Source organism: Calidris pugnax, unplaced genomic scaffold (assembly GCF_001431845.1).
Source record: "Calidris pugnax isolate Ruff unplaced genomic scaffold, ASM143184v1 scaffold42, whole genome shotgun sequence".
Taxonomy (NCBI): Eukaryota; Metazoa; Chordata; class Aves; order Charadriiformes; family Scolopacidae; genus Calidris; species Calidris pugnax.
Genome location: NW_015090920.1, coordinates 16463311 through 16484257, shown reverse-complemented (window position 1 = coordinate 16484257; position 20947 = coordinate 16463311).

Sequence of the window (20947 nt, the reverse complement as noted above, 5' to 3'; positions counted from 1 at the left end):
CTCTTGTTTGAAAACGCAGTTGACTATTAGAATATGATTAGTACAACAGAAGCCACAATTTAGTATATGACACTGCTGGGTCCTTGTGTTCCTATTCAGGGTCCCTAAACAGCATGCTGAGGAACATCACCAACTAGTTTCTCTACTTCTTTCTACCCCTCCATCATGTATTTTTTTAAGGCACAGTGAATCTCAGTCAAGGGACAAGTAATAAATTTGATAAGTGGGTTAATAAAAGAAAGAAGAGGACAGATGCTGCCAGCCCCACGAGACACTAGCAGCCAGGGTGACAGCAAAGGTTATTTCCAGCAATATAGTAACTATGCAGCCACAGAAACAAATTGCTCTACCTCATCACAATAAAATATGCAAATAGGCAGATGTCCTAATGGACCTTTCAACTTGTTACAGGATTGGATAAGTACAGACTGCTGAGGTAAGGTTTTTCCAGGGAAAAAGGCTGGAATATCTCTCTCTTCCCCACCTATTTATCCATTTCAGCTCTCTTGCTGTGCTTTTCACCATGATTTCTTAATTCTCCAGTCTTCAAGGAGCAAACAATCTAATAAATGCATGATTAAATCAGCTGTTCGGAATATTTCATCCTGCTGACAGAAGAAGAATTTATCACGATACAGACAACAGAGCAACATAGAAGGACTGAGGAAAATAAAAACAAAACCTCAGATGACCGTGTGGCCTACACACATTTTTTTGAGTTCATTTGCTCCAGTCTGGACATTAGCATGGAGTTGTTTTCCAGGACACCTACTCACTTTTTTTGGTATGGTGGAACTAAACAATTAGATCAAACTCCACAATATGTAACATTTGTTTTAGTAAACAGAAGAAATCTTTCATAAATAGTTATTACTGAATAGCATAGAGCTTTACTCCTACAACTACAGTCAATACTTTTTCTTCCTTTCTTTTCCCCTTTTTAATTTTCAAGTTAAAACATGCCTTCAGCCTACTTGCTGCAGTGGGCAGCTGTTTCTGGCAACTAAAGCTCCTAAAAGGCATTTAAACTTCATTAAAGAAAACTGTCACAAACACTTGTTATGGATCAATATTCTATCAAAATATCAAACAGCAGACATGTGATGGTCCTAAAAGAATATACCACCTTTTGAAAATTGCTCCCTTTATAAAAGACAAATTGTACCTAATTGTGAGAGTTATCTCCAATACAGACATTGTGTATTCTTTGGAAGATAAAGGGGCAGGGGAGGTCTGCACACATTCCTGTAAGAGCCCACTCTGACTGTCTGGGAGGGAATGCGTGTTGCTAAGACATTCTTTAGGCTTCTGAGAGTCAGCATCATCTCCAGCCTACTGCAACAAACTGCAGAAGAACGACAAGCATCCAAGTAGAAGCCTTGTGTGTGCGCACAAACGTGCACGCGTGTGTGTAGAAATGCTAATGCAGGCTGAAGTTATTCAAGATCCTCGCCTGAGTTCCCCAAATATTCAGGACTGATTTCTTTTTCTTGGGGGACAGAATCATAAACTGTGTGGAAGCAGAAGGACAGCACTGAAGGTAGTTCCTCTATATCCACAGTGGGCTGGTTATGGCCTCAAATAGGTGATGGGAACGTAAATTCAGAGACTATTGCTTTCTGAGGGATTGTAAACTCACTCCTCACAGCAAGAATGATCTCGCCACCTTTCACCAAAGGTATTTCGTTTGATAATGATATTGCTGAGACCACTCAGCAACTTTTAAAATTAGAACCACACTTGACTGTTTTGATTCTGTGGCAACCCAGCAAGCTCCACATAACTGAACATGCCATGGGACCTTGGAGTCGTTCCTAACATTTACCCAGCAAAGGCAACTCATGTCATTTCACATTAAGGGCAAGCACTGGTTTGTGCTCAAGGAAACAGCTTCTACAGAAAGAGGACAGTGGTGCCATGTGAATGCCAAAGAGTTTTGTCCTTTTCTCAGGAACATTACTTCATTGTTAAAGGAGATTCTGAAGCCACAAAAAGCCTTCTTTAATACGCATGGAAATAGATAACACACAAACAGAAAGAAAATAAATTCTTCCTCACAAGCACTTATTTTACTTCCCAACAGGATTTGCATGCTGTTGAGAAGTTTGTGTTTTTGCACAGGTTCCCTTAATGATAAACACTCAGTAAAGCAAGCAGAAGAAGAGTGCTATCTGGTTCAGCGTGTGAAGGGTCTCCTTGCTATTACAGCTGCTCAGAGAACCAAACGGACCAACCACTTAAAGTGAAAGCAAGGGAGACTGATTTCAGCAACCTTTTGTCAAAAGCCTAGTGCACCTCTTGGCACAGCAGACTCAACAACTGTTGCAAATGACAGTATCTGATTCACATAGGGCATCAAGTTTATCATACCTTTTTTGTAAAACTCCCTTGGCTCCCACTATGCTTGTGAATCACCCAACTTGTCACAATTGTTGACAGTACAGTAATGAGCTGGGAGGAAAAGAATTTGCAACAAATTTGTTTGCTGAACACAACACCTTCCTCATGACCTAAGACAGCTCTGAAGGGTTCAGGCTGAGAATACAATTATAGGATATTGAAAGTTGTCCTACATTTTGTTTGGTGTAAGCATATGAATATGATTTAGCTGCAGCCTTGCCAACCAACTTCCAAGTGTTTACCCCTTTTCAATATTGTTACCTCCACGTTTGCTTTGACATACAATTTAGAGTTTCACAATCAAAAATTCTGGCACTGTAACTGCATACTTCCTAAAACCTCAGAAAACAAGACATGCTGTCCTGGAAAAGAAAAAAGGACTTCAAGCTGAGTGACAAGTAAGTTCATCGTGCAGTACACCCTGCCTATATATGTCTTATGAATATGCCCTACAACCTGTGGCTTTTTTTTCTGTAAAATAGTTCCAATAGTTAATAAACCAAAGATTATTCATTTATTAATCAGCACTGGTTAGGTTCTAGTGTCCCACAAATAAAAAAATGAGCAAATGACACACAAGGTCTAAAGAGCATACATCCAACTCATTTTTCAATACATGATCCTGTATTTAGGGGCTTTTCATCATCTTTTCAGTGTACACAGTAGCTAAGAAATCACCCCAAAAGCATTAGCAGGGAGCTCAAATTTTCATTTATTTTTTAGAATCCTGAATTAATTCTTTAAGTCATCTCAAAGCTTATGATCATATAAGACAGAAATAACCATTTTTGATACGTGGATCTTTCAACCTCAGTAAGCCCGTGGACAATGGCATTCTCAGTGGCCTTGAGAATGCAGGTGTGTCTCAGAGTTACGGCTCAGCCTGGGATGACGAGGACAGCTAGATCCTAGAAGTTACAAATCTCTTCCTTTCCGCTACAGGAGTGTTTTGTTCTACTTCAGTCCTAAACTCAGTCCAGTGCTTTTGCCACACGTATGTGATTCTGCCACCTCTTCCTTATCTGCAGGGATGCGGAGTATAAAGACAGGATGCATATGGGATGGATGCACATGGGATAGAAAGAACATAAACTGTAAGAGCAGGAGTGTACAATGGTTCAGCTGTACAAGAAAAGTGATGCCTTCATGTCCCTAAATCTCTGTAGCAGCCTAGGCAGCAAGGCTGAAGTGGTATCAATGACACATTCTATAGCTCTGATCTCCCAGTTGTCCTCAAGGCACAGCACAGTACACAGAGCTCAGATCACTGCAGGGCGGGTAGGAAATTATACATTCAGGTCTCACCCCCATTCCAGGTTGTGGAATACATACAGACCTTGATACTGGTATGTGATTTCACACCCCACATAATAGGCATCAGTCTCTATGGAGGTGCATGACGAAGAACTATCTTAACTCCTTTGCAAATTATCTCACCATGACATCAATGAGGGTAGCAATTGCAAGACTGTAACAGAGTATTTGGGTACAATCAAGTCTAAACACTGATGCTCTGCACCACAGTGTTCTACTTTTCCGAGCCAGATTAGAGAATCCAGACATTACTTGAATGTCTGGCAAACACAGCAGCACCTGAAGTGTCTGACTGTGGCACTACACTATAGATGACATGCCATAATTCAATAAGCTCGTGGCTCAATTGCGAGCTGTGTGCACCTCACATCAAATGAAGCTGTGGTTTGAAAAAATAAATAAATTCTCACATCCCTAACTACAAAGCTCTCAAATGTACAATACCAAGCACGCCAGCTTAGGTGAAGAATTATAAACAGAAGAATTGGGATTTGCCTCTCTGTAAATGAAAAGCTCCAATTAATTTCCCCCATCATCACATACCCCTCACAGACAGGTCAAACCAAGTTTGAGGCAAGCTCAGCTGTGCATGTATCCTGTGCTCTGCCTTCAGCTGAGCAGCGCCTCGAGGACAAAGTCAAACAGGCCTGTCCTAACCAAGGATTATTTCAGCTCTAGTGCATTGCACAACCTTACAGCTTTGCCTCTCCCATTTTCCCCGAAGAGAACTCTTTCCCTTTGCTGTACTCCCTTGGAGGACTGCCTGCCATCTCTCCTCTGACTCCTGTCCTCTGGTCTGGCAGTTTTATGATTCTCTGCCTAATAGCATCCATCCTCACTTTTTTGTCTTTGTCCAGTAATAGGGAATATAAAACAGGATCAAGCCAGTCTGGTATGGTTTTCCTTGCTTCCCTAACATACGATTTTCCCAGAAGTCCTGGGCTGTCCCTTGACACTCTATTAGTCGATTTCCTCCCACCTCAGTACTGCTATGTACATATTGCAGTATTCTCTCAAACATTCCCACTCTCAGAAAATGTTAACTATTTTGGTCACTGGAAACTGCCGGTTCGATCACTAAAATCAGGAAATTTTAATTGCTTTGCATTATTAAGTTTAAGTTAGCAGCTAAGGCTCCATACTATCCACAACACCCTTCCCTCTCACAAAGGGCGGACTGTGCCAGCGCTCGACTGCGCCTGCCTTTAATCAGTAACTCTGCAGTAGTGCTTACGTTTCAGAGATCTCTCTTGCTGATACACAAGAAGCGGTCACAGATTTGCATAATGTATTCCATCAAGTTCAACTGGATACAATAGTGCAACAGAATACAATGTAGGGTAGTAATACAGGGATACAAAAGAGAGCCACATACCACTCAAAGGAACAATTCCAATTATTTTGGTCACTAAAAAAAAAAAAGAATTGTGTATGTATGATTTCAGGTGATGACTTTATAAAGCTAACAATATGAATCACACTTTAATTATGTAATAAACACTAGGTAGTCATGTAGAATCTGAATAAAATCTGTGTCTCACAAATGCTTTTGAAGGTCAGGATGAAGCAAGTGGTATTTCTTGTCTCAGAGTTAGGAAACAGGACATTTTTAGGAATGAGAGCAGTCTTTCAGCACCATAAGTATATTAAATACTTAATAGGAGAGGAAGGAAGTACAAACATTTCCAATATTCGGTACACACACAAAAAAAAAAGCTCAGTTTGGCTCTGCAACACAGGTGGCTGATTGAGGAACGCAAAGGTTTCTGCATTCACTCTTTCTTGGTGGGAGTGCAAGGAAGCTGCCCGAGCTAGCAAAGAAACTCTTCTCCCTGTGCAATCACCCAGCTTAAAGCAGCACAGGATGCAGTTTGTCAAGTCCAGCTTCACTTTATCTTGACGGGAGGATAAGCTTACTAATGCAACAGATTCAGCTCCCAGGCTGAAGCTCGCTTGTATCTAGCTGGCTTGCAAGACCAGCTTTTGCTCCTCTGCAGCTCCTGTCAGCATGCCCTGTGTTACCTTCAGCATTGCTACACTATTCTGACTTCCAAATTTCATTATTGTGTTCTCTTGAATCGCTTGCAGCATCACTTTTATTTCCTTAAGTCAATGAACAATTGTTAAAAATAAAATTGCAATTCAAAGGAAATCAAAGCAAATCAAGAGGTAAATGACTCAGTTCCAATACTGTAATATCTTATCAGATAAATGTACGTGTAAACTCTGGTTTTCCATGGAAAGTGCATGCCTAAATTGTGAATGCGCCCAATTACCTAACACCCCTTAACTCTTAGCATCTCAGAGTTTATCAGACATAATTCTTACTCTGATTTTTATTCCTTCCTACCCCTTATTCAAGGATCAGGAAAAAAGTATAATATGACCTCCCATATAGCACAAGCTACAGAATCTCATACAACAGCACTAAACTATATTTGTTATTCCATCATATTTTACAGATTGGCATCATCTGCTAATTCCAGAGATATATGAAAAAAATCCATCCACGTAGTATTTCAGGGGAAAAATTCAGCTGTAGTTAAAATACAGCACTTCATTTTTACTTGCAATCTTTAACATTATGAATTGATTATTTGTACTAGTTTATCTTTTGTTCTATCCGGAGAAATCACATTGGGAAATGATTCCTGTACTTTCACAGCAAGTGTCTGGAGGATGGTCAAAACTTGAAAATGGATGAACCTGTTCTGAGCTTCTGTTCTGTGTACAAACTTTGGAACAGAAAGTCACCATTCAAATACCTGCCTATAAAAGAAAAGCTAGTTAATTACCTTTAGACATAATCTTAAATTGTGTATATTTAATAATTTTACTTGTTATTGGATTAGCTGGGATTTGGAACATCACACAGCACACAAGCCTGTAGGGAACAGTACCAAAAGCAGTGGGCAGGACATGAAGAAGAACAATCATGAAGTGTCACCCATTAAGATGGGACACACCCTATAAAGACAATTTTCCTTTGCAAAATCTCACGAAAGACAATCTTATCTCAGAAACGATGACAAATCCGTCTGACGCCCACTCAGTAATTTCCTTTTCATTTATCTATTTGGAAAACAGAGCTTTTGGCACTAGGCTCCTAATATTAATTGTGTAGAAGTATCAGTAAGAAAGTGAGTGACACTGATAATAACAGGAAAAAATCTCAATGTCTTCAAGGTTTTCTTCTGCTTTTTGGCTTCCTGCTCTTTTTCACAAACTCTCTCATTTTCTCACAATCACTTTTCTTTCGCATACTAATGATAGAGTAGAACAGGTACACATCTGAGAATAGACACGCATTACTGCCAAAAACTAGTTAAAAGAATGTTAGCATTGTAAAGTCAAAGATGAATTATAGAGCACTAAAGTTAATTTTGCCCCCTTGTATGCACACACTACAGCATAGTCTTCAGTTACAGGCAGAAATTGACTCCTGGGGTTCTCAGTTCCAGAAACAATCAGTGCCACAATCACCTCTACCTATTCGGAGATTAAATTGCAGGAAAGAATTTCTTTATGATTGTAGTCCTAGGCTGCGGTATATACAGCACACAATTTTTGCAGAATTTAGCTTCCAAACTCTAACAAGTCTCTATGAAGCATATAAGGCTCTGGCATGTTTCTGAAATGTAACTGTTTTTCAAATAAACTATTCCTCTATCAAATGGCAAATTCCTGCTTTTCATAATAAAGATAGCAAAGCTTTACTATTCCTTAATATTTTGTTTCTTTAGCATTGTCAAACTAATCTGTTCTTCCTAATCTCTCTTTTCCAATGGCTTACATATTTTAGTCAAAATTATAACATCACTAGCCAGACAAGCAAATATACATACTAAATTTCAGATCAAGCTATTGGAGGATAGCTTTCAAGCAGACAAGATTTTAGCATGTAAAGCACCAAGCAGTTATAACAATAGATGGCACTATCACTTTTTTCTGTAATTAATACTTATGATCTATGTATATTTATGATTACACTATGCAGGACAAAAAGATCTAGATTTTTCACACACATAGCATTCTTTCTTGATACACAGAACAACTGCACCACTTCAAAAAAAGATTATACAGAGTTTACTTAAACATAGCTTAAAAGAAGGGAATTGAAAATAAATTTTAACGATTTTTTTTTAACCAAATCTGCACTGCACAGTGTAAAACAGAATTGGACAGAAAAAACCAGACAATTTTCAACAGCAAAGCACACAGAAGGCAAAAAGACAGTGAAAATATTTAACACTTGACTGATATTGAACTGAAAGGGAGCTTGTCTCGAGTTACAGCATTCACCTAGGTGATTAAGCAACCTTCCTGGCACAAGCCCAACCTGAAGGAAGAACCACCTGACATGAAGTTGGAAGGTTATGCCTCTCCTCGTTCAAGACTCACATTTCCTGTTCTACTGAAAAAGCAGCACCCAAAAGTGCATTCCTCTGTGCTGAAGTTATAGATAGAAGTTGGCAACGCTTCGGTGAACATACCTAAAAATATACCTCTATCAGATGCATTAAAGAAGTATGGAAGAGTGGCAAGTTGCAAAAGTTTTTGAGAAATAAACTGCTAAGCACTGGAGAGCACTTCCCAGTGGTAGTACAGAATGGCACAGTACAGAGTACAACCAGTACTTGTAACAGGTTTGCTGTGGGTATCATAAGACCAGTGCCAGTAGTAAGAGAGACGTCATTAATTTTTGATTTCAGATCAAGTTCATGAAATTCATCAAGATTTCCAAAATACCCTGAATCACACTTCATTTTCCATTGGTCCTTAACACAAAAATAATTGCATGCTACTCACACTCTAAAAGGCTACGACCTTGGTACTCTCAGTTTTGCCTAATGCTGTTTCACAGGGTAATTTCTCCCGCTCACACATTTTTAACAGTACCTGATGTATCCTGGCACTTCTTTCTAAATTTTTTTAAAATGCACAGTATATTTCTACAGAACTATAGCCCTATCATTGTACATTTTATCTCCAGAAGCACATTGCACTTTATGAACTAGTTGGTGAGTCTGAAACTAGACTATACCCACAGCACAAACATTCTTTGAAACAAGAGACAAGACATCTTACAGTGAAGAAAGTAATGCTTGTTACAAAAAGAGTCTTAAATTCACAGGGATGCTTTGCTTGACAATTCATGGGGAAGTGCCTGTGACTACTCTCTCAATCATTTCAGTATTGCTTTATAAGTAACCTGATCTGGCTTTTTATATTTATGCTCTCTGCTGCTTCGGGATCATTCCAACCAGGTATCCTCTCCCCTGTGATGGGAGGCAACAGTCATTTTGCCTGCTCACTGAAGCCACTCCTCCTCCTGTTCTTCCCATTCTGTAATGAAAACTACTCCCAGACTTGGCTGCTCTCACTGGACTCCTGCCAGTTCAATCCCAAGCATAGAGGACTCTCTGTATGCAGGTATTTCCAAGGTAGTGTTCAGCAGACAAAAAAGGAGGCGCCCCTAAGCTGCTTCTAATGACAAGTCAATGAAAGGAGCTCTAAGAGGAGTAGCAGAGGTCAAGATGTTGAGAGGAACCCTGCCACCCCTGTAGCTTTGTGATCAGTGCCATCACCGAGCACAAGACGCAAGGGCTGGTTATTCACACAGCTGCCAAGGTACCAGCAAAATTCCCCTTCTATTAAGAAACCCTTTAGTGCCATTGTGTCTAAACAGAAGATTTCAAAAGGGCTTCAATCGCTGTTTCGATAGTTGTACAAACTGCTGCGAAGGAAGGTCAGCAGCCAGCTCAGAAATGCTGCTGCAGGGAGGTGTGCCAGTTCGTGGTATATGCTCTATTTGCAATTACATTGAGAAAGGAGTTAGAAGCATTTTATCCCTCTTCTGTTTAAATAGTCTGCCTGCTACCAGATTGTACAGATGAAAGTGACCCTGACCATCTCCTTACCACTTAACCCCCTCCCTTCCAATCACTACACTCAAAACAAGTTCTAGAGACTCACAGCTTTAACATTTATTTTCCTGCTCTATCAAATCAACAGCCACCAGTGTGACAGTGACATCTCTAGCCATTTTAATTCTCTAAACTGAATTTTGTTTATTCTCCTGCAGTCTGCCTCTTCAAGATCTTTCCCCCATATCAGCATTACAAAGATGGCAGAAATCAAATATGTTACATGATGCACGTGTCTATTGTCCAGTGCAGAAGAATACTAGGAAACCTACTCTGATTTACAGTTTCATCTTCAACTATATGTCAACAAGAGTGATGAAAAATTAACCCAGCAAGAACAAAAGAACCAGCCAGGACAGTAGAACGCATCTTCACCCCAAAATTACATCATCAACCAGAATTACTCCATTTCTAAGCCACTAATTTACACTGAAATAATGACAAAAAGCACAGTCTTTCTTAAAAATTACTCCGCAAACAGAACTTGTAAGTTTCCATCATCTTGATTCTCCTTTTTCATATTACTAGTCATCAGATGTTCTACAAAATGGCAGCACCTCACCTGCTTGCTGCAGCTTCACATGCAGAGACTTCTTGTCTGTGTTCACAGCTGGAAAAAAGTGTCAGTAATGTATCTTCCCGTGCCAAATATTCGTTTGAAAGTAATCTAAACAAAATGCATGACAAACATCCACCAGCACTTGGTAGCTTTATTACCAGATCCAAACTCTTATTGTGTCCCACTGCAGAGAAAAAGAGTAAAAAAAAATAAGAATTAAACCACAGAGCCATGCAGGAAAACATTAGTTCCCACAACAGTGGCTTAGAAATCTGAAAAAAATTTTAGGGGATGCACAGTAATGTGTAGATATGTAACAAAAGAAACGTCTCAAGGCAGTGCAACAAAATAGCGGGAATAAATTTCAATGTAATCTCATAGTACTGCAAAAAGAAAAAATAATCCAAATTACCTCATATTTGAATCCAAATACAGCCCAATATAAACCACTGTACACTATTTAAGAAAGCAAAATGTAGTCATTGGCTGGGAAATTTAAAAGATGTGTTACCATAAGAGAGAGAGCAGAACAACAAGAGTAGATAACAGCATTTCATTTGTTGCACTGGACCATTTAATGACAAAAACAGGACTTCAGTCAAGGCAACCATACATACTGCATTTACAACTTAGAACCCATTAGCAACATCGTACAGTCTAAATTAATGATTTCAGTTAACAGTTTTCTCTGCATCTCTCATACACAGAAAAAAGGATGTACGAAAGCCATATACACTTAAGTAACTCATAACTCATATGACTGATGCCTAGAGCAAATAACATTATTCTCATTCTTGCATCAATTTTACAGGCTAAAGTCTGATTTATAGACTGAATCCTATTAGAAGAAGAGTAGCAAATAGAAATGCACACTGTTGTAGGAAGAAGAGAATTAGCCAAATGCCACACTGCTCTTTTAAAACTATGCTTACGGGTGAACCTCCTCCCACTGGAGGGGGGGACTGTATTAACTCTACCAGAGATATGGCAGCTGCCCCTCTGAATGGGAGATGTCAAATCACTTCAAATTGTTTAGGAAAACACTATCAATATATAAGTCCCCTTTAATGACAGCATTCCTATGTATTCTACAATTTTTAGTGCATTAAAGAATGGCCAAGAAAGCAGCTATAAGGAGACAACTCTTTTTGGAGACTACTCACACTGTTGTTAACACTTAAATAACAAGAAAACTTAGTGTAAGGGACCAGAGAGAGCAGTTATGTTAATCTGCAGCATTAGATATGCATCTTGCTGACATATAGCATGTATATTCACCACTGCACACTTCCAATCTCAATAGTGCCCCTTTTTATACTTCTAAGACATGTCAAACTGGTAAATTCAATTTTAAACAATAAACTGTTACGTCCCACTGCTGACATGCAGCATTAATTTAATACATATAATCCATACATTACTTAATCATACACGAACGTCATTGTTACTTATCACTCAGCAATACTCACTTAGTGGAAACTGTTACTGTACTTGATAACTATAGCCTATTAAAAGTCAGATGATAATTATTTACAAAGGAAGTTGCACCCAATTTTGCCCCGCTGCGTATGGAACATTCATCGCCCATCACTCAGGAATTGTGCAAAACAAATGTTTACCTGTCAAACTTGCATTCCCTGTTTTTAGAGAAGACACCACAGAGCAGTGTTACCTCTCATTAGATTGCAAAACATTAATCCCAGAATTGCCTCTCACCTATAAGAAGATGCATTCAAGAAAGATTTTCTTAATTTCTGCCCTTTTCTTTCTATATTAAAATTTGCATGTATGCATTAAGTTATGAATGAAAGAGCTTTCAACCAAATTCAGATAGAAACAGCTGTGGATGAAATTCAATGGATGGGCTTGTACCAGACAGGGATTTAACAGGTTCAGTTTCTGAGATGTAAGATGTCGTGCTTTTATTCGCAATCACTGATAACATCTGAACTGGATTGTATATTTCTGCACTTGCAGTGGGGAAGGGACTGTGTAACCTGCTCTAGGTGAACCTGCTCTGGCAGGGGGGTTGGACTAGATCATCTTCAGATGCCTCTTCCAACCCGTATCATTCTGTGACTTGTGTGCACATAGGTTTAAATTTTATATACAACACACAAAAGAGAGGCTAAGCAATTAAACACAGTAATGCAGCCAGAAAAGGAATAGCCTTATCAATAAAAAAAAAACATTCAGTCTGAGATGAAAGACAAAAGGATAAAAGAAAACAATGCTGTATCATTTTATGTTCAATCTGTATTTTTCCCCTTCTCTGGAGGACTCGGCTGCTCGGTGCTATTTTAATGCTCAGGCTATCGTTTTCCAAAAAGCACTTGAATGAACACTGAAGGACAAAGGTATCGCTCTGAAGGGTGTAGCTGTTTGCAGCAAGGTAGCCCTGAGATCTTTATTCTGTTGATTCAGTATCTCTTCAGATCAAATGAATGATATGGAAATGCATCTGTCAGCAACTTTGCAACTTTATTGCATACTCCTATGCCAAAGCAAGGAGGTCAACAGCGTCTTAGTGGAACCCATCAACGGCCCATATCCTCACCACCGAGGGTACAACCAGAAGAGCATATACTATTTAATAAGCTATGAAATCTCTCATACCCACCCAAATATGAAGTTTGCTTTAACATCCTAAATTTTGCCTTTGAAAGAAGACTGGAAGGAAACATACTTCCTGACATTCAGCTGCTTTATTGTTCAGATGACCCAGATTGTGTTTATAAACACATTTGCTCAGCTGAGCTATGAGCTGTCTTCTTTGGGGAAAAAGAATTATGCAGAGCATTAAGACTGATTAGAAGACACCTCCTTTCATTTCTGAATTCAGAGAAGTCCTGCAACATTAAGAAAAACTGGTCAGAAAGATCAAAGGGAAAAGGGAAGGCAATTAGCAGATTGGCACTTATCCCTCTTCAAAAGAAACAGTTTTGCAGCTTTTGTTGATAAGAACAAGCTACTACCATATTTTAAGGACCTTTTAGCAAACTATGGCAAATCACAGGGGCATCAGTTTAGGAGCTGTGAAAGAAGTCTGCTTATTTTAAAATCTGAATTGGTGATAAATATTTGCCCATTACAGTGAGAGAAGAAACTCAATATTCTAATTAACAGTTAGAGATTAAAAAAAAACCAAAAACAAAAACATAAAAGAAAGGACAGTGAGAGTGTCTAGACCACAAGTTTGGAAAGTTGACACTTAAAAAAATGGACAGCCTAGATATTAACTGTTACTTTTCAACATAACCCAAGAAAACAAAGAACCCTGCACCCAGTAGAATCCCTCTTGCAGTACAGATAAATAAGTTGCATAATGAAGGTCTCCCTTCTGACTGAAGATACAAAATGGCTACGAATCAGAGAAGACGACCTTACCCGATTTTATAAATTCTATACAGAAGCAAAAGCCCTCAAGTCATTTCAAAAGAGAAGAGGCTGCAAAGATTCTACACATTGACTGAACACAGGTATTACAGATTGATAAACCAGGAACAGATGCACAACCAGAAACATTCAATCAAGACTGTTGTTTGGGACACAAAGCACTAAGCTGGGGACAACGCTCACTGGGCTGTAAAGCAAACCAAGTCACTATTGGGTACCCTGCAAAGGAAGTTTTATGTGGATGCATGAAATAGCATGTAATCAGGAACAGGACATTAGAGTTACTGCTTGTGTTCTTGTTGAGGTTTCTCATCATCACTGTTATATGAATGATGATAGTAGTCAAGAGGTTGTCTTCAGACTACCAAGAGGTAGTCTTCAGTGAGTTTTGGTTTATCCTCAGAGGATTCAAGAATGTCTTCAGCCAAGCTAAAATACAGCTGATTCATTAAGACAAAACACACAAGCTGATATGGAAAGGCAACTACCCCTTACTAGCTAAATGTCTTGTCTCAAAGCATACGCAAGGAAATTAAGTCCCCAATGATCTCTTCTTGAGGTTTGTCTCCAGAAGCAGACTTGTGAAGATAATGGATAAAAGAATAATAAGGAAATGGGTGAAATTGCTGTAGTTCCATTATGCAAGACTGGAAAAGGCAAGATGGAAGACAGATGAGGCTGACATTTGCAATCTCAGGCACTGAAAAAATTACATACTGCAGAAGACTGTTCTGGCTTTCAGTTAAACACAGAACTACACTTTGAAACAGAAAAATAGATAACAGAGTTTATGATCTAGGTGGGATAGAAAAAACAGTAATTATTTGGTATGTTATAGTGCTGAAAATGTTATCAACACAAAGCTATAGTTAATGGATGTTAGCTGATAACTTCCAGAGTACTGAATACATTTATACCTAAACCTCAGCAAAAGCAAACAACAAAGGATGTGGGAGATGCACTGCAAGTGTTTAATCCAGGGCTCATCAAAACAAACCAAAAAACCAAACCCCACCAAACTCAACATAAAAACCCACAACAAAAAGCCACCCTCAAAACCCAAACCCGAACTAACTAAAAGAAAATCCACATGGTTTCAGTCAGATTGCTATTTTATTCATCAACTTGTTATTCTGGGAAGGGTATGTCCTTATTTATTTGTATAGACTGTTAACATAACACGAGGAAAAGCAGCTTTTTAATCAGTTGCAGGGAACAGCAGCTTGTCCTGTGACTTGATGAAAAGCACTGCTGCACACAGAAGGATGAGAAGGATTTAACATCCTGTCTCAGGCAGCTGGGTAATACAAAGGGCAGCGTCAATACCAAGCTATTTTGCCTCACACGTGACAGACTACCGTGGGACAGGTGAGGCACCAGCACAAAATTTTTGGACAATGATTAAGGGATCACTTGTGAGAATGGAGGAAAAAAAAAACCAACAGAGAGGGGACATGTAATTTGATGTCTTCACCTTAAGAATGGCCACCACCCTTTGCAGCAAGAGAATTATGTCCAAGGGTGGGAAATGGCCCACTCATCCATGTCTGAGAATGACTCAGGCTATTGAAGTTTACTCCACCCTAATACCCTAATGTAGTGACTTTAAAGATCAAAGCCTGATCCATCCCTTGAGCAGATCCTCCTTTGCTCCCATTCTTCTCCTAAGCCAATACAGTTCCATCCAAAAAAAAAGTCTGGTGTACAGGTGATCAAATACTTAATTTTTTAATTTAATAAAAAAAAATCTTAACAAGCACATTTTAGGGGAACCACATGTCTTGTCAACAACCAACATCATGTAATGTGTTTCTAGCAGCGCTTCTCTCCGCTGGCATATGCGGTAGTCAAGGAAAGCATACACAAACATAAATCAAGGGCTGCTCCAACTCAGCACTATCAACTCCCAACACAAGCACATTATTTCATAGCACTGAAAGCAAACAGGTGACATTCTGAGGAGTTTGGTCATTAAATACAGTATCTGTATGGTGATGAATACAAGTAACTCCTTCATCAAACAATTAACAACGTCAGCCACAACAGTACTGGTAACCTTCATGAACAACAGTAGCATTGTATTATCCTGAAGTATTAATAATAGCATAGCTGAAATGGCACCTAGAATTTCCAGTTTAGGGAAAAGATCTACAAGATCTCCAACTCTTCAGTTAAGCGGGTTTCCCCAGTGCTTGTCACTATTACTTGGGCAGTTTTGCTATGGATGCTTGTGAGGGGATTATTAATTTGAAGTCGGTTTTGGTTGCTTTAAGATGGGACAGGAACTAAGTGTTTTCTCCTGCTCCACACACACCGCAGGGACAGCAATGGAATTACTGTTGAGAAGCCCCCTCCAGATCTGCTTTCCTCTGCCTCAAAGCCCTTATCTGACAGAAGTCTTCCGGTGCGTACTCTTCTTCCCTATCCTAATCCACAAGCAACAGTAACTAGGAGATGGCATCATAGCTGATCTGCAAGTCTCCTTGAATATTTTCAGCTATTTCACACAGCAGCAACTGATGAAAACTTTATAGCTAACCCCACAGAGACAAGGCAAGAAGGGCTGATTTGGGGGTGGGAGGACAGCCCAAATGACTGGTCAGCCTGAGGAAGTCTCATGCTTTAGCATTTGACAGTAAACATCTACACTCACAGAACCTCCAAAGATAATACATTTTCAGCTTTTGGGCCTGTAATCACTGCTACTTGGAAAGAGCAATATTTAGATGGGATCTACTTCTTTTGTTTCCTTCTGCCATTTGAAGATGTTACACCTTCTTTTGAAAATAAAATTCTACATCAGAAAAACAGTAGGCAATACCCAAATGGACATATACCAGCAACAAGCTTTAAACTCACCACAGCATTCAAAACTGTGAGGCTGAGAATTTGAAAGAACAATAAATAGGCAGGTGGTTCAAGAGAGATATGAAAAATCAGGGTAGCATAGAGACCGTTCTCACGGCAAGCACCAAATCAGTTAAGTTCTTGTACAGGGCTATCCTAGAGGAAGCATCTTTGACACAGGAAATCCAACAATAAGTGTATTTACGGACAACTGGTTAATATGCAGCTGTTGATGCAGTTTCAGTTCAAGCATTATATGCTAATTACAAGTGAATTTAGAACAACGTTGGGTTTGGAGGCCCACACCAGGAGAACTGCCTAGATAGGAAAGCTCAAATAGGCGATAAAAAATTTATTAACCCCACTTATATTGTAGGGCCTGCACACCTACAGGATCCATATAATTTGCATCTGTTGCTGATAGTGGTCTTTTCAGTTTAGGTATCTAGTTTAAGGATCAGTAGACAATTAACAATTGATAACCAGCTCAAATAGCTCACTTGATATCTCTGTCTCTGAGGCATACTCCCTCACTGTCCGTGTCTCAGTTCACTCTCTCAGCTACACTGAACAATAACTCTAAATCAAAACAGAGGCAGCTGCACTAACAATGTCAGTAAGAAAAAGGCTTCAGTGCTGCCTTAAAAAAAGTTAAAAAAATAATCAGCATTTATTGGCTACGTTTCCTTTAACTTTGAAGTCTTATAATATGCTCTCAGAAACAAATTATTAAAAGTAGATAATAGTGTTCCATAATGCTTGTGAATTGCTGCTTAAGTGGATTTTAATAATTGAGAGTGGAAAATTTTATCATTGTGCACCAGAACCTTGTCAGGATGAAACGTTGGGGATCTGAAATTTCCTTTCGTTTGGCATTTTATTCTCATTTCAGTGGGATTAGAGGGAGTTCTGGCCCTTTGGTTTCTTCCAATTAAATTATTTAAGCTATCTAATAGGCCTTTTAATTTTTCAAGGGCAATATAGAAGGTAAGAAACAACTTGGTAAAAAAAAAAAAAGGAACAGCGGGTTGGTACATAAATTACATCAGGCACAAATTAAAAGGCAGTATGTGCATCCGTCACAGAATCACAGCCCAGGAAATGGTAGGCTGCACTGCACGTCAAGCTGCTAGGAGGTCATGGCATCTACTACATACACCCTCTTCCCTCCTACTTGATGGAATCTTGGTCATTAAAACAATGCAGATAACGACTGTGTAACCTCAGGGTCATGTTTCCAGAGAAGAAGTTTAAGAACCAGCTCTCCCAACTGAAAATGGTAAAGCACATAAATTGTCCCCTGACATACAGGTTTTTTTTAACTCTTCACCCATCATCATTAACTTTTGCTAATACACGTGTTTCCAGTCTTTCTGGTTTTTACATCTTTCTGGGGTTTTGCCAGTTCCAGAATTCTTCCCTGAAAGACTCAAATTACAGGATTTTGTCACTGGACTCAGCCCTACCAGCTGCAAAAAAAAAAAGCTTATATCTGAGCTATTTGGTAAAACCAGAGGCCAGTTATAATGCAGATAAGAAAAATTAAAATGGAAGTCATTGGTGTCAGTGATCATGAAGAACAAAACCTACAATCGAAAAATACAACCTGGTCTTATTTAAAATTTCTTTAAACACATACCCACTTTACATCTCCCATTGATTTTCCCTTCTGCAAGCCACACACATTTTCCTATGCATCTTTATTTCACAAGGCAAGAATCACCCTTTCAGAAAAGAAATTAAGAAAAGAAATGCTTGGATTAGCCAGGCCTTACTGACCTTCCTTCATGAATAAACAATAAGCTTTTCCAGAACTGTGAGAGAAATTCATTATATACAATGAATGTGTTTCTTTGTTGTCAGACAAAGAAAAAAAACCCCAGTGCAGTATCAAAGCACTTTGTTCTATGCTACTTTCACTTAGCACACTTTTAAAAATCTTGAACTTCTGGAGAGAGGAATTAACCCTCCCAGGCAAAGGGCTCTCAACACGCATCCCATGTAAGTCTCAAATCACTGAAACAGACTACATGTACCATATTTGTCTTGCTGAAGCTCTTGATGCTGGATTGCACTTAAAATGGGAATACACTTGTTTTGTTTTCCCCCTTTTAGCTTTAAAGCTTTAAGAAAAAAAAACTCTGATCCTTCCTGCTTTTTTTTCCTAATTGAATAAAAGTAGAGGCATTAAAACTACAGTAAGTCCAGTCAGTCAAATAGTTTAAAAATAAGAAGTCACACTTTTTCTAGAGGCTAACATCTTCCATTCAAGCAGAAAAGCATTCCTTTTCTGCTTTCAAAATATTTTTTAAGCAGTAATAGATTTCCACTTTCCTCTCTCTTTGAATTCCTATAGAACTGTCAAAGGTAGTACAATAAACATCTCAAGTGATATATACTATTTCCACAGTATCTTAAAAAAAACAAATTATATTTATGGTATAGGACACTGGATAAGGAAAGAGCAAAATAAAATAGAAAGAAAACACAATGTTGGGCCTGCTTCTATCATGAATTATTTTTATCATATTTTCTAATTTAAGTGAAGTTGGTAATGAATCCTCTTTTTTCACCAGTCTTTAGAAAGATTATTTGCCGAAACAAATTTTCCACACGGTTGCAAATTTACTGCAAATATTTCTCAGTTTCAAAATGCAACTGTGGTAGAGAGAGATATCAGCTTCTCTAACATAACATGTAGGTGAGGAGGAGGAGGTGCTTTTGACATAGTGAAAAAGAAAAGAGTGCTCAGCTCTTCACATACTGGGTTACACGGCAACATGCCAGCTGTTATTCATGGAGAAATACATACTTTCAAGGAGCATTTATTCACAAAAGAAACAACAAGGTCCACCCTATCGACAGCCAACAGGTTATATAAGAACATATTCCAAGGCAGTCTCCTACCAGTACCTATTTCTAAAGCCTCACCCTCAACCTCTATGCTTGACATTTATTTTGAAGAGAAAGAGGTGTGATTCCCCCACTATTTGGGGGAGGTGTACCTGGGGATTACCAGGGGAAGGAATGAAGAAATATACCATCCTGTTCTACCAGAACCTCATGTTGCTGTTTTGATTCCTTACAGCATCTAAGGAGCAGAAACCACCATCCTAGTCTATACTTAGTGCTTTAATTGCAAGCGTCAGTCAAACGATTAGACAGTAATCCAACTGCATTGGCTACTATCAGGATGGACCAGCTCCTCACAGAATTCGTCTCCTATTACATTTGTATTATTCAGTGCTTGACACGTTTTTACTGCTAATAAATCAGTACTCCTGACTTGCCATCCTCCATAAAACTAGTTTCATAATCACATTGTTTTGACAAATACAACAGGGGAAAAAACCAAAACAATTGATTTAGTATTGATAATTTTGAAATTTATTTATTACCACTGCAATGATAAGAAATGATTCTTAAGTTACAGAGACGAAGTACAATATTCTATATAACAGTTCTTCAGCTAATAAGCTATTTTTGGACTATGCAGGTCAAAGTTACAGTACAGATGAGAAGGGAACAGGACCATCTACTGTAATACAATTGATCAGAAATCAATCAATCAAATCAGATTAGAATTACAGACAGCATGTATTCTACCATAAAAGCCATATATCAGAAAACCTACTCCAAAATAATATCAACTTTTATGGGGAAAAACATATAGCTTCCCTTTACCACTTATCTGCAGACCTCCTCTTTTCCTAGACTATTCACCATCCATACCTCTTCTTGGCATCCCCTTTTCTCCTTACAAAAAAAAAAAATCTGAAATTTGCAAGTACTGACTCCTTTCAGTTCTGTTACTTGTATTACTTAGTATACCACCATAATGAAGGCAAGCAGTTACCTTTTTAACATGGAATCAAGCCCTTTTCTAAGAACTACATACAGAACTACATTAAAAAGGAAATGTGGCTATGCTATTGATTAGGAGATTGTCATGGCTTTACAGCTCCTTGGAAAAAAGTTATTAAAGCTCTTCAAATGACACCTATGTCAATAACACAGAAAATTTCAAAATGCACCTCTAAGATGTAACAATACAACCAAAAAAACACGTTCAGCAAGTGTGCCTGTCAGGCACATTAAGAGTTAAAGCTGCCTTCTTTCATTAAAATTGAGCAACTATCAACTAAAGACAGAGTGAAGTGGTTACTACTCCTTTCTGTGCATCAGTTTGTACCACCAGCTTTTGTATTCAGCATAGCTATTCTTCTGAGCTACGGAAGTCTCGTTGCTGGTTCTACTGACCATGGGCCATGAAGAACAGATTTTGGGGTTTGGCCACTGGCTGTTTTTCCTGAGCTGACCGCATTGGCAAATCATCTTTAACTACGGATACAGCTGAGTACTATGCAACTCCCCATTACATAGCAGCAGCTGTCTCAGCAAGAGGCTGAGCATTAGTATGGCTGGGAATTGAGCTGATGCGATGCTGAGTGCAACCAAGCTGGATTCAATTAACACTTATGGTATAATGGCATTGTTGCTAGAA